This window comes from Pseudophryne corroboree, chromosome 4 (assembly GCF_028390025.1).
Source record: "Pseudophryne corroboree isolate aPseCor3 chromosome 4, aPseCor3.hap2, whole genome shotgun sequence".
NCBI classification, from domain to species: Eukaryota; Metazoa; Chordata; class Amphibia; order Anura; family Myobatrachidae; genus Pseudophryne; species Pseudophryne corroboree.
Genome location: NC_086447.1, coordinates 31,159,663 through 31,173,461, shown reverse-complemented (window position 1 = coordinate 31,173,461; position 13,799 = coordinate 31,159,663).

Genomic DNA, 13,799 nt, shown 5'->3' with positions numbered 1-13,799 from the left:
TAGCTTTCAAACAGTTGTTGTGATTTCCATATTGGACACTATATACATTTGAAAAGTGCTCAAGCATTGGTGGTATAGTGGTGAGCATAGCTGCCTTCCAAGCAGTTGACCCGGGTTCGATTCCTGGCCAATTCATCCTTTTCCTTATGTGCTGTTTTCGCACTTATAGTTGTTGCTTAAGATATGCGCAGATGACAAGGTCCATAGGAAATGTTAAAATCTTTGTAGAAATCATGATTCCTTCTTAGCAGATGACTTTTGATTCCACCACTGCCTGATTAAAGATTTGTAAACACATTTTACAAAGTTCACTGAGGTGCCATATGCAAGTACATCAAAGGTCTTTTCTTTTCTCAGTTTTGATACCAGTGCATATCAGTTGAATGGTGCATAAAAACCTTAAGTATGGATGAGCCTAAATCTTGAATTGTGAATGTCATGCAATTTGCCAATTTTGTTTAAATATCTACCACCAATGGTGCTACAGCGCAGGCTATAAATATCTTTCAAACAGTTGTTGTGATTTCCATATTGGCCACAATATGCACTTGAAAAGTGCTCAAGCATTGGTGGTATAGTGGTGAGCATAGCTGCCTTCCAAGCAGTTGACCTGGGTTTGATTCCCGGCCAATTCATCCTTTTCCTTATGTGCTGTTTTCGCACTTATAGTTGTTGCTTAAGATATGCTCAGATGACAAGGTCCATAGAAAGTGTTAAAATCTTTGTAGAAATCATGATTCCTTCTTAGCAGATGACTTTTGATTCCACCACTGCCTGATTAAAGATTTGTAAACACATTTTACAAAGTTCACTGAGGTGCCATATGCAAGTACATCAAAGGTCTTTTCTTTTCTCAGTTTTGATACCACTGTATATCAGTTCTATGGTGCATAAAAACCTTAAGCATGGATGAGCCTAAATCTTGAATTGTGAATGTCATGCAATTTGCCAATTTTGTTTAAATATCTACCACCAATGGTGCTACAGCGCAGGCTATAAATATCTTTCAAACAGTTGTTGTGATTTCCATATTGGCCACAATATGCACTTGAAAAGTGCTCAAGCATTGGTGGTATAGTGGTGAGCATAGCTGCCTTCCAAGCAGTTGACCCGTGTTCGATTCCCGGCCAATACATTCTTTTCCTTATGTGCTGTTTTCACACTTATAGTTGTTGCTTAAGATATGCTCAGATGACAAGGTCCATAGAAAATTTTAAATTCTTTGTAGAAATCATGATTCCTTCTTAGCAGATGACTTTTGATTCCACCACTGCTTGATTAAAGATTTGTAAATATATTTTACAAAGTTCACTGAGGTGCCATATGCAAGTACATCAAAGGTCTTTTCTTTTCTCAGTTTTGATACCACTGTATATCAGTTCTATGGGGCATAAAAACCTTAAGTATGGATGAGCCTAAATCTTGAATTGTGAATGTCATTCAATTTGCCAATTTTGTTTGAATATCTTCCACCAATGGTGCTACAGCGCAGGCTATAAATATCTTTCAAACAGTTGTTGTGATTTCCATATTGGCCACTATATGCATTTGAAAAGTGCTCAAGCATTGGTGGTATAGGGGTGAGCATAGCTGCCTTCCATGCAGTTGACCCGGGTTCGATTCCCGGCCAATTCATCCTTTTCCTTATGTGCTGTTTTCGCACTTATAGTTGTTGCTTAAGATATGCTCAGATGACAAGGTCCATTGGAAATGTTAAAATCTTTGTAGAAATCATGATTCCTTCTTAGCAGATGACTTTTGATTCCACCACTGCCTGATTAAAGATTTGTAAACACATTTTACAAAGTTCACTGAGGTGCCATATGCAAGTACATCAAAGGTCTTTTCTTTTCTCAGTTTTGATACCACTGTATATCAGTTCAATGGTGCATAAAAACCTTAAGTATGGATGAGCCTAAATCTTGAATTGTGAATGCCGTGCAATTTGACAATTTTGTTTGAATATCTTCCACCAATGGTGCTACAGCGCAGGCTATAAATATCTTTCAAACAGTTGTTGTGATTTCCATATTGGCCACTATATGCATTTGAAAAGTGCTCAAGCATTGGTGTTATAGTGGTGAGCATAGCTGTCTTCCAAGCAGTTGACCCGGGTTCGATTCCCGGCCAATTCATCCTTTTCCTTATGTGCTGTTTTCGCACTTATAGTTGTTGCTTAAGATATGCTCAGATGACAAGGTCCATAGGAAATGTTAAAATCTTTGTAGAAATCATGATTCCTTCTTAGCAGATGACTTTTGATTCCACCACTGCCTGATTAAAGATTTGTAAACACATTTTACAAAGTTCACTGAGGTGCCATATGCAAGTACATCAAAGGTCTTTTCTTTTCTCAGTTTTGATACCAGTGTATATCAGTTCAATGGTGCATAAAAACCTTAAGTATGGATGAGCCTAAATCTTGAATTGATAATGTCATGCAATTTGCCAATTTTGTTTAAATATCTACCACCAATGGTGCTACAGCGCAGGCTATAAATATCTTTCAAACAGTTGTTGTGATTTCCATATTGGCCACAATATGCACTTGAAAACTGCTCAAGCATTGGTGGTATAGTGGTGAGCATATCTTCCTTCCAAGCAGTTTACCCGGGTTCGATTCCCGGCCAATACATTCTTTTCCTTATGTGCTGCTTTCACACTTATAGTTGTTGCTTAAGATATGCTCAGATGACAAGGTCCATAGAAAATTTTAAATTCTTTGTAGAAATCATGATTCATACTTAGCAGATGACTTTTGATTCCACCACTGCTTGATTAAAGATTTGTAAATATATTTTACAAAGTTCACTGAGGTGCCATATGCAAGTACATCAAAGGTCTTTTCTTTTCTCAGTTTTGATACCACTGTATATCAGTTCTATGGTGCATAAAAACCTTAAGTATGGATGAGCCTAAATCTTGAATTGTGAATGTCATGCAATTTGCCAATTTTGTTTGAATATCTTCCACCAATGGTGCTACAGCGCAGGCTATAAATATCTTTCAAACAGTTGTTGTGATTTCCATATTGGACACTATATGCATTTGAAAAGTGCTCAAGCATTGGTGGTATAGTGGTGAGCATAGCTGCCTTCCAAGCAGTTGACCTGGGTTTGATTCCCGGCCAATTCATCCTTTTCCTTATGTGCTGTTTTCGCACTTATAGTTGTTGCTTAAGATATGCTCAGATGACAAGGTCCATAGAAAGTGTTAAAATCTTTGTAGAAATCATGATTCCTTCTTAGCAGATGACTTTTGATTCCACCACTGCCTGATTAAAGATTTGTAAACACATTTTACAAAGTTCACTGAGGTGTCATATGCAAGTACATCAAAGGTCTTTTCTTTTCTCAGTTTTGATACCACTGTATATCAGTTCAATGGTGCATAAAAACCTTAAGCATGGATGAGCCTAAATCTTGAATTGTGAATGTCATGCAATTTGCCAATTTTGTTTAAATATCTACCACCAATGGTGCTACAGCACAGGCTATAAATATCTTTCAAACAGTTGTTGTGATTTCCATATTGGCCACAATATGCACGTGGAAAGTGCTCAAACATTGGTGGTATAGTGGTGAGCATAGCTTCCTTCCAAGCAGTTGACCCGGGTTCGATTCCCGGCCAATACATTCTTTTCCTTATGTGCTGTTTTCACACTTATAGTTGTTGCTTAAGATATGCTCAGATGACAAGGTCCATAGAAAATTTTTAATTCTTTGTAGAAATCATGATTCCTTCTTAGCAGATGACTTTTGATTCCACCACTGCTTGATTAAAGATTTGTAAATATATTTTACAAAGTTCACTGAGGTGCCATATGCAAGTATATCAAAGTTCTTTTCTTTTCTCAGTTTTGATACCACTGTATATCAGTTCAATGGTGCATAAAAACCTTAAGTATGGATGAGCCTAAATCTTGAATTGTGAATGCCGTGCAATTTGACAATTTTGTTTGAATATCTTCCACCAATGGTGCTACAGCGCAGGCTATAAATATCTTTCAAACAGTTGTTGTGATTTCCATATTGGCCACTATATGCATTTGAAAAGTGCTCAAGCATTGGTGTTATAGTGGTGAGCATAGCTGTCTTCCAAGCAGTTGACCCGGGTTCGATTCCCGGCCAATTCATCCTTTTCCTTATGTGCTGTTTTCGCACTTATAGTTGTTGCTTAAGATATGCTCAGATGACAAGGTCCATAGGAAATGTTAAAATCTTTGTAGAAATCATGATTCCTTCTTAGCAGATGACTTTTGATTCCACCACTGCCTGATTAAAGATTTGTAAACACATTTTACAAAGTTCACTGAGGTGCCATATGCAAGTACATCAAAGGTCTTTTCTTTTCTCAGTTTTGATACCAGTGTATATCAGTTCAATGGTGCATAAAAACCTTAAGTATGGATGAGCCTAAATCTTGAATTGATAATGTCATGCAATTTGCCAATTTTGTTTAAATATCTACCACCAATGGTGCTACAGCGCAGGCTATAAATATCTTTCAAACAGTTGTTGTGATTTCCATATTGGCCACAATATGCACTTGAAAACTGCTCAAGCATTGGTGGTATAGTGGTGAGCATATCTTCCTTCCAAGCAGTTTACCCGGGTTCGATTCCCGGCCAATACATTCTTTTCCTTATGTGCTGCTTTCACACTTATAGTTGTTGCTTAAGATATGCTCAGATGACAAGGTCCATAGAAAATTTTAAATTCTTTGTAGAAATCATGATTCATACTTAGCAGATGACTTTTGATTCCACCACTGCTTGATTAAAGATTTGTAAATATATTTTACAAAGTTCACTGAGGTGCCATATGCAAGTACATCAAAGGTCTTTTCTTTTCTCAGTTTTGATACCACTGTATATCAGTTCTATGGTGCATAAAAACCTTAAGTATGGATGAGCCTAAATCTTGAATTGTGAATGTCATGCAATTTGCCAATTTTGTTTGAATATCTTCCACCAATGGTGCTACAGCGCAGGCTATAAATATCTTTCAAACAGTTGTTGTGATTTCCATATTGGACACTATATGCATTTGAAAAGTGCTCAAGCATTGGTGGTATAGTGGTGAGCATAGCTGCCTTCCAAGCAGTTGACCTGGGTTTGATTCCCGGCCAATTCATCCTTTTCCTTATGTGCTGTTTTCGCACTTATAGTTGTTGCTTAAGATATGCTCAGATGACAAGGTCCATAGAAAGTGTTAAAATCTTTGTAGAAATCATGATTCCTTCTTAGCAGATGACTTTTGATTCCACCACTGCCTGATTAAAGATTTGTAAACACATTTTACAAAGTTCACTGAGGTGCCATATGCAAGTACATCAAAGGTCTTTTCTTTTCTCAGTTTTGATACCACTGTATATCAGTTCTATGGTGCATAAAAACCTTAAGCATGGATGAGCCTAAATCTTGAATTGTGAATGTCATGCAATTTGCCAATTTTGTTTAAATATCTACCACCAATGGTGCTACAGCGCAGGCTATAAATATCTTTCAAACAGTTGTTGTGATTTCCATATTGGCCACAATATGCACTTGAAAAGTGCTCAAGCATTGGTGGTATAGTGGTGAGCATAGCTGCCTTCCAAGCAGTTGACCTGTGTTCGATTCCCGGCCAATACATTCTTTTCCTTATGTGCTGTTTTCACACTTATAGTTGTTGCTTAAGATATGCTCAGATGACAAGGTCCATAGAAAATTTTAAATTCTTTGTAGAAATCATGATTACTTCTTAGCAGATGACTTTTGATTCCACCACTGCTTGATTAAAGATTTGTAAATATATTTTACAAAGTTCACTGAGGTGCCATATGCAAGTACATCAAAGGTCTTTTCTTTTCTCAGTTTTGATACCACTGTATATCAGTTCTATGGGGCATAAAAACCTTAAGTATGGATGAGCCTAAATCTTGAATTGTGAATGTCATTCAATTTGCCAATTTTGTTTGAATATCTTCCACCAATGGTGCTACAGCGCAGGCTATAAATATCTTTCAAACAGTTGTTGTGATTTCCATATTGGCCACTATATGCTTTTGAAAAGTGCTCAAGCATTGGTGGTATAGTGGTGAGCAAAGCTGCTTTCCAAGCAGTTGACCCGGGTTCGATTCCCGGCCAATTCATCCTTTTCCTTATGTGCTGTTTTCGCACTTATAGTTGTTGCTTAAGATATGCTCAGATGACAAGGTCCATTGGAAATGTTAAAATCTTTGTAGAAATCATGATTCCTTCTTAGCAGATGACTTTTGATTCCACCACTGCCTGATTAAAGATTTGTAAACACATTTTACAAAGTTCACTGAGGTGCCATATGCAAGTACATCAAAGGTCTTTTCTTTTCTCAGTTTTGATACCACTGTATATCAGTTCAATGGTGCATAAAAACCTTAAGTATGGATGAGCCTAAATCTTGAATTGTGAATGCCGTGCAATTTGACAATTTTGTTTGAATATCTTCCACCAATGGTGCTACAGCGCAGGCTATAAATATCTTTCAAACAGTTGTTGTGATTTCCATATTGGCCACTATATGCATTTGAAAAGTGCTCAAGCATTGGTGTTATAGTGGTGAGCATAGCTGTCTTCCAAGCAGTTGACCCGGGTTCGATTCCCGGCCAATTCATCCTTTTCCTTATGTGCTGTTTTCGCACTTATAGTTGTTGCTTAAGATATGCTCAGATGACAAGGTCCATAGGAAATGTTAAAATCTTTGTAGAAATCATGATTCCTTCTTAGCAGATGACTTTTGATTCCACCACTGCCTGATTAAAGATTTGTAAACACATTTTACAAAGTTCACTGAGGTGCCATATGCAAGTACATCAAAGGTCTTTTCTTTTCTCAGTTTTGATACCAGTGTATATCAGTTCAATGGTGCATAAAAACCTTAAGTATGGATGAGCCTAAATCTTGAATTGATAATGTCATGCAATTTGCCAATTTTGTTTAAATATCTACCACCAATGGTGCTACAGCGCAGGCTATAAATATCTTTCAAACAGTTGTTGTGATTTCCATATTGGCCACAATATGCACTTGAAAACTGCTCAAGCATTGGTGGTATAGTGGTGAGCATATCTTCCTTCCAAGCAGTTTACCCGGGTTCGATTCCCGGCCAATACATTCTTTTCCTTATGTGCTGCTTTCACACTTATAGTTGTTGCTTAAGATATGCTCAGATGACAAGGTCCATAGAAAATTTTAAATTCTTTGTAGAAATCATGATTCATACTTAGCAGATGACTTTTGATTCCACCACTGCTTGATTAAAGATTTGTAAATATATTTTACAAAGTTCACTGAGGTGCCATATGCAAGTACATCAAAGGTCTTTTCTTTTCTCAGTTTTGATACCACTGTATATCAGTTCTATGGTGCATAAAAACCTTAAGTATGGATGAGCCTAAATCTTGAATTGTGAATGTCATGCAATTTGCCAATTTTGTTTGAATATCTTCCACCAATGGTGCTACAGCGCAGGCTATAAATATCTTTCAAACAGTTGTTGTGATTTCCATATTGGACACTATATGCATTTGAAAAGTGCTCAAGCATTGGTGGTATAGTGGTGAGCATAGCTGCCTTCCAAGCAGTTGACCTGGGTTTGATTCCCGGCCAATTCATCCTTTTCCTTATGTGCTGTTTTCGCACTTATAGTTGTTGCTTAAGATATGCTCAGATGACAAGGTCCATAGAAAGTGTTAAAATCTTTGTAGAAATCATGATTCCTTCTTAGCAGATGACTTTTGATTCCACCACTGCCTGATTAAAGATTTGTAAACACATTTTACAAAGTTCACTGAGGTGCCATATGCAAGTACATCAAAGGTCTTTTCTTTTCTCAGTTTTGATACCACTGTATATCAGTTCTATGGTGCATAAAAACCTTAAGCATGGATGAGCCTAAATCTTGAATTGTGAATGTCATGCAATTTGCCAATTTTGTTTAAATATCTACCACCAATGGTGCTACAGCGCAGGCTATAAATATCTTTCAAACAGTTGTTGTGATTTCCATATTGGCCACAATATGCACTTGAAAAGTGCTCAAGCATTGGTGGTATAGTGGTGAGCATAGCTGCCTTCCAAGCAGTTGACCTGTGTTCGATTCCCGGCCAATACATTCTTTTCCTTATGTGCTGTTTTCACACTTATAGTTGTTGCTTAAGATATGCTCAGATGACAAGGTCCATAGAAAATTTTAAATTCTTTGTAGAAATCATGATTACTTCTTAGCAGATGACTTTTGATTCCACCACTGCTTGATTAAAGATTTGTAAATATATTTTACAAAGTTCACTGAGGTGCCATATGCAAGTACATCAAAGGTCTTTTCTTTTCTCAGTTTTGATACCACTGTATATCAGTTCTATGGGGCATAAAAACCTTAAGTATGGATGAGCCTAAATCTTGAATTGTGAATGTCATTCAATTTGCCAATTTTGTTTGAATATCTTCCACCAATGGTGCTACAGCGCAGGCTATAAATATCTTTCAAACAGTTGTTGTGATTTCCATATTGGCCACTATATGCTTTTGAAAAGTGCTCAAGCATTGGTGGTATAGTGGTGAGCAAAGCTGCTTTCCAAACAGTTGACCCGGGTTCGATTCCCGGCCAATTCATCCTTTTCCTTATGTGCTGTTTTCGCACTTATAGTTGTTGCTTAAGATATGCTCAGATGACAAGGTCCATTGGAAATGTTAAAATCTTTGTAGAAATCATGATTCCTTCTTAGCAGATGACTTTTGATTCCACCACTGCCTGATTAAAGATTTGTAAACACATTTTACAAAGTTCACTGAGGTGCCATATGCAAGTACATCAAAGGTCTTTTCTTTTCTCAGTTTTGATACCACTGTATATCAGTTCAATGGTGCATAAAAACCTTAAGCATGGATGAGCCTAAATCTTGAATTGTGAATGTCATGCAATTTGCCAATTTTGTTTAAATATCTACCACCAATGGTGCTACAGCGCAGGCTATAAATATCTTTCAAACAGTTGTTGTGATTTCCATATTGGACACTATATGCATTTGAAGAGTGCTCAAGCATTGGTGGTATAGTGGTGAGCATAGTTGCTTTCCAAGCAGTTGACCCGGGTTCGATTCCCGGCCAATTAATACTTTTCCTTTTGTGCTGTTTTCGCACTTATAGTTGTTGCTTAAGATATGCTCAGATGACAAGGTCCATAGGAAATGTTAAAATATTTGTAGAAATCATGATTCCTTCTTAGCAGATGACTTTTGATTCCACCACTGCCTGATTAAAGATTTGTAAACACATTTTACAAAGTTCACTGAGGTGCCATATGCAAGTACATCAAAGGTCTTTTCTTTTCTCAGTTTTGAAACCAGTGTATATCAGTTCAATGGTGCATAAAAACCTTAAGTATGGATGAGCCTAAATCTTGAATTGTGAATGTCATGCAATTTGCCAATTTTGTTTAAATATCTACCACCAATGGTGCTACAGCGCAGGCTATAAATATCTTTCAAACAGTTGTTGTGATTTCCATATTGGCCACAATATGCACGTGGAAAGTGCTCAAGCATTGGTGGTATAGTGGTGAGCATAGCTTCCTTCCAAGCAGTTGACCCGTGTTCGATTCCCGGCCAATACATTCTTTTCCTTATGTGCTGTTTTCACACTTATAGTTGTTGCTTAAGATATGCTCAGATGACAAGGTCCATAGGAAATGTTAAAATCTTTGTAGAAATCATGATTCCTTCTTAGCAGATGACTTTTGATTCCACCACTGCCTGATTAAAGATTTGTAAACACATTTTACAAAGTTCACTGAGGTGCCATATGCAAGTACATCAAAGGTCTTTTCTTTTCTCAGTTTTGATACCAGTGTATATCAGTTCAATGGTGCATAAAAACCTTAAGTATGGATGAGCCTAAATCTTGAATTGATAATGTCATGCAATTTGCCAATTTTGTTTAAATATCTACCACCAATGGTGCTACAGCGCAGGCTATAAATATCTTTCAAACAGTTGTTGTGATTTCCATATTGGCCACAATATGCACTTGAATACTGCTCAAGCATTGGTGGTATAGTGGTGAGCATATCTTCCTTCCAAGCAGTTTACCCGGGTTCGATTCCCGGCCAATACATTCTTTTCCTTATGTGCTGCTTTCACACTTATAGTTGTTGCTTAAGATATGCTCAGATGACAAGGTCCATAGAAAATTTTAAATTCTTTGTAGAAATCATGATTCATACTTAGCAGATGACTTTTGATTCCACCACTGCTTGATTAAAGATTTGTAAATATATTTTACAAAGTTCACTGAGGTGCCATATGCAAGTACATCAAAGGTCTTTTCTTTTCTCAGTTTTGATACCACTGTATATCAGTTCTATGGTGCATAAAAACCTTAAGTATGGATGAGCCTAAATCTTGAATTGTGAATGTCATGCAATTTGCCAATTTTGTTTGAATATCTTCCACCAATGGTGCTACAGCGCAGGCTATAAATATCTTTCAAACAGTTGTTGTGATTTCCATATTGGACACTATATGCATTTGAAAAGTGCTCAAGCATTGGTGGTATAGTGGTGAGCATAGCTGCCTTCCAAGCAGTTGACCCGGGTTCGATTCCTGGCCAATTCATCCTTTTCCTTATGTGCTGTTTTCGCACTTATAGTTGTTGCTTAAGATATGCTCAGATGACAAGGTCCATTGGAAATGTTAAAATCTTTGTAGAAATCATGATTCCTTCTTAGCAGATGACTTTTGATTCCACCACTGCCTGATTAAAGATTTGTAAACACATTTTACAAAGTTCACTGAGGTGCCATATGCAAGTACATCAAAGGTCTTTTCTTTTCTCAGTTTTGATACCACTGTATATCAGTTCAATGGTGCATAAAAACCTTAAGCATGGATGAGCCTAAATCTTGAATTGTGAATGTCATGCAATTTGCCAATTTTGTTTAAATATCTACCACCAATGGTGCTACAGCGCAGGCTATAAATATCTTTCAAACAGTTGTTGTGATTTCCATATTGGCCACAATATGCACGTGGAAAGTGCTCAAGCATTGGTGGTATAGTGGTGAGCATAGCTTCCTTCCAAGCAGTTGACCCGGGTCCGATTCCCGGCCAATACATTCTTTTCCTTATGTGCTGTTTTCACACTTATAGTTGTTGCTTAAGATATGCTCAGATGACAAGGTCCATAGAATATTTTTAATTCTTTGTAGAAATCATGATTCCTTCTTAGCTGATGACTTTTGATTCCACCACTGCTTGATTAAAGATTTGTAAATATATTTTACAAAGTTCACTGAGGTGCCATATGCAAGTATATCAAAGTTCTTTTCTTTTCTCAGTTTTGATACCACTGTATATCAGTTCAATGGTGCATAAAAACCTTAAGTATGGATGAGCCTAAATCTTGAATTGTGAATGCCATGCAATTTGACAATTTTGTTTGAATATCTTCCACCAATGGTGCTACAGCGCAGGCTATAAATATCTTTCAAACAGTTGTTGTGATTTCCATATTGGACACTATATGCATTTGAAGAGTGCTCAAGCATTGGTGGTATAGTGGTGAGCATAGCTGCCTTCCACGCAGTTGACCCGGGTTCGATTCTCGGCCAATTAATCCTTTTCCTTTTGTGCTGTTTTCGCACTTATAGTTGTTGCTTAAGATATGCTCAGATGACAAGGTCCATAGGAATTGTTAAAATATTTGTAGAAATCATGATTCCTTCTTAGCAGATGACTTTTGATTCCACCACTGCCTGATTAAAGATTTGTAAACACATTTTACAAAGTTCACTGAGGTGCCATATGCAAGTACATCAAAGGTCTTTTCTTTTCTCAGTTTTGAAACCAGTGTATATCAGTTCAATGGTGCATAAAAACCTTAAGTATGGATGAGCCTAAATCTTGAATTGATAATGTCATGCAATTTGCCAATTTTGTTTAAATATCTACCACCAATGGTGCTACAGCGCAGGCTATAAATATCTTTCAAACAGTTGTTGTGATTTCCATATTGGCCACAATATGCACGTGGAAAGTGCTCAAGCATTGGTGGTATAGTGGTGAGCATAGCTTCCTTCCAAGCAGTTGACCCATGTTCGATTCCCGGCCAATACATTCTTTTCCTTATGTGCTGTTTTCACACTTATAGTTGTTGCTTAAGATATGCTCAGATGACAAGGTCCATAGAAAATTTTTAATTCTTTGTAGAAATCATGATTCCTTCTTAGCAGATGACTTTTGATTCCACCACTGCTTGAATAAAGATTTGTAAATATATTTTACAAAGTTCACTGAGGTGCCATATGCAAGTACATCAAAGTTCTTTTCTTTTCTCAGTTTTGATACCACTGTATATCAGTTCAATGGTGCATAAAAACCTTAAGTATGGATGAGCCTAAATCTTGAATTGTGAATGCCATGCAATTTGACAATTTTGTTTGAATATCTTCCACCAATGGTGCTACAGCGCAGGCTATAAATATCTTTCAAACAGTTGTTGTGATTTCCATATTGGCCACTATATGCATTTGAAAAGTGCTCAAGCATTGGTGTTATAGTGGTGAGCATAGCTGTCTTCCAAGCAGTTGACCCGGGTTCGATTCCCGGCCAATTCATCCTTTTCCTTATGTGCTGTTTTCGCACTTATAGTTGTTGCTTAAGATATGCTCAGATGACAAGGTCCATAGGAAATGTTAAAATCTTTGTAGAAATCATGATTCCTTCTTAGCAGATGACTTTTGATTCCACCACTGCCTGATTAAAGATTTGTACACACATTTTACAAAGTTCACTGAGGTGCCATATGCAAGTACATCAAAGGTCTTTTCTTTTCTCAGTTTTGATACCAGTGTATATCAGTTCAATGGTGCATAAAAACCTTAAGTATGGATGAGCCTAAATCTTGAATTGATAATGTCATGCAATTTGCCAATTTTGTTTAAATATCTACCACCAATGGTGCTACAGCGCAGGCTATAAATATCTTTCAAACAGTTGTTGTGATTTCCATATTGGCCACAATATGCACTTGAATACTGCTCAAGCATTGGTGGTATAGTGGTGAGCATATCTTCCTTCCAAGCAGTTTACCCGGGTTCGATTCCCGGCCAATACATTCTTTTCCTTATGTGCTGCTTTCACACTTATAGTTGTTGCTTAAGATATGCTCAGATGACAAGGTCCATAGAAAATTTTAAATTCTTTGTAGAAATCATGATTCATACTTAGCAGATGACTTTTGATTCCACCACTGCTTGATTAAAGATTTGTAAATATATTTTACAAAGTTCACTGAGGTGCCATATGCAAGTACATCAAAGGTCTTTTCTTTTCTCAGTTTTGATACCACTGTATATCAGTTCTATGGTGCATAAAAACCTTAAGTATGGATGAGCCTAAATCTTGAATTGTGAATGTCATGCAATTTGCCAATTTTGTTTGAATATCTTCCACCAATGGTGCTACAGCGCAGGCTATAAATATCTTTCAAACAGTTGTTGTGATTTCCATATTGGACACTATATGCATTTGAAAAGTGCTCAAGCATTGGTTGTATAGTGGTGAGCATAGCTGCCTTCCAAGCAGTTGACCCGGGTTCGATTCCTGGCCAATTCATCCTTTTCCTTATGTGCTGTTTTCGCACTTATAGTTGTTGCTTAAGATATGCTCAGATGACAAGGTCCATAGGAAATGTTAAAATCTTTGTAGAAATCATGATTCCTTCTTAGCAGATGACTTTTGATTCCACCACTGCCTGATTAAAGATTTGTAAACACATT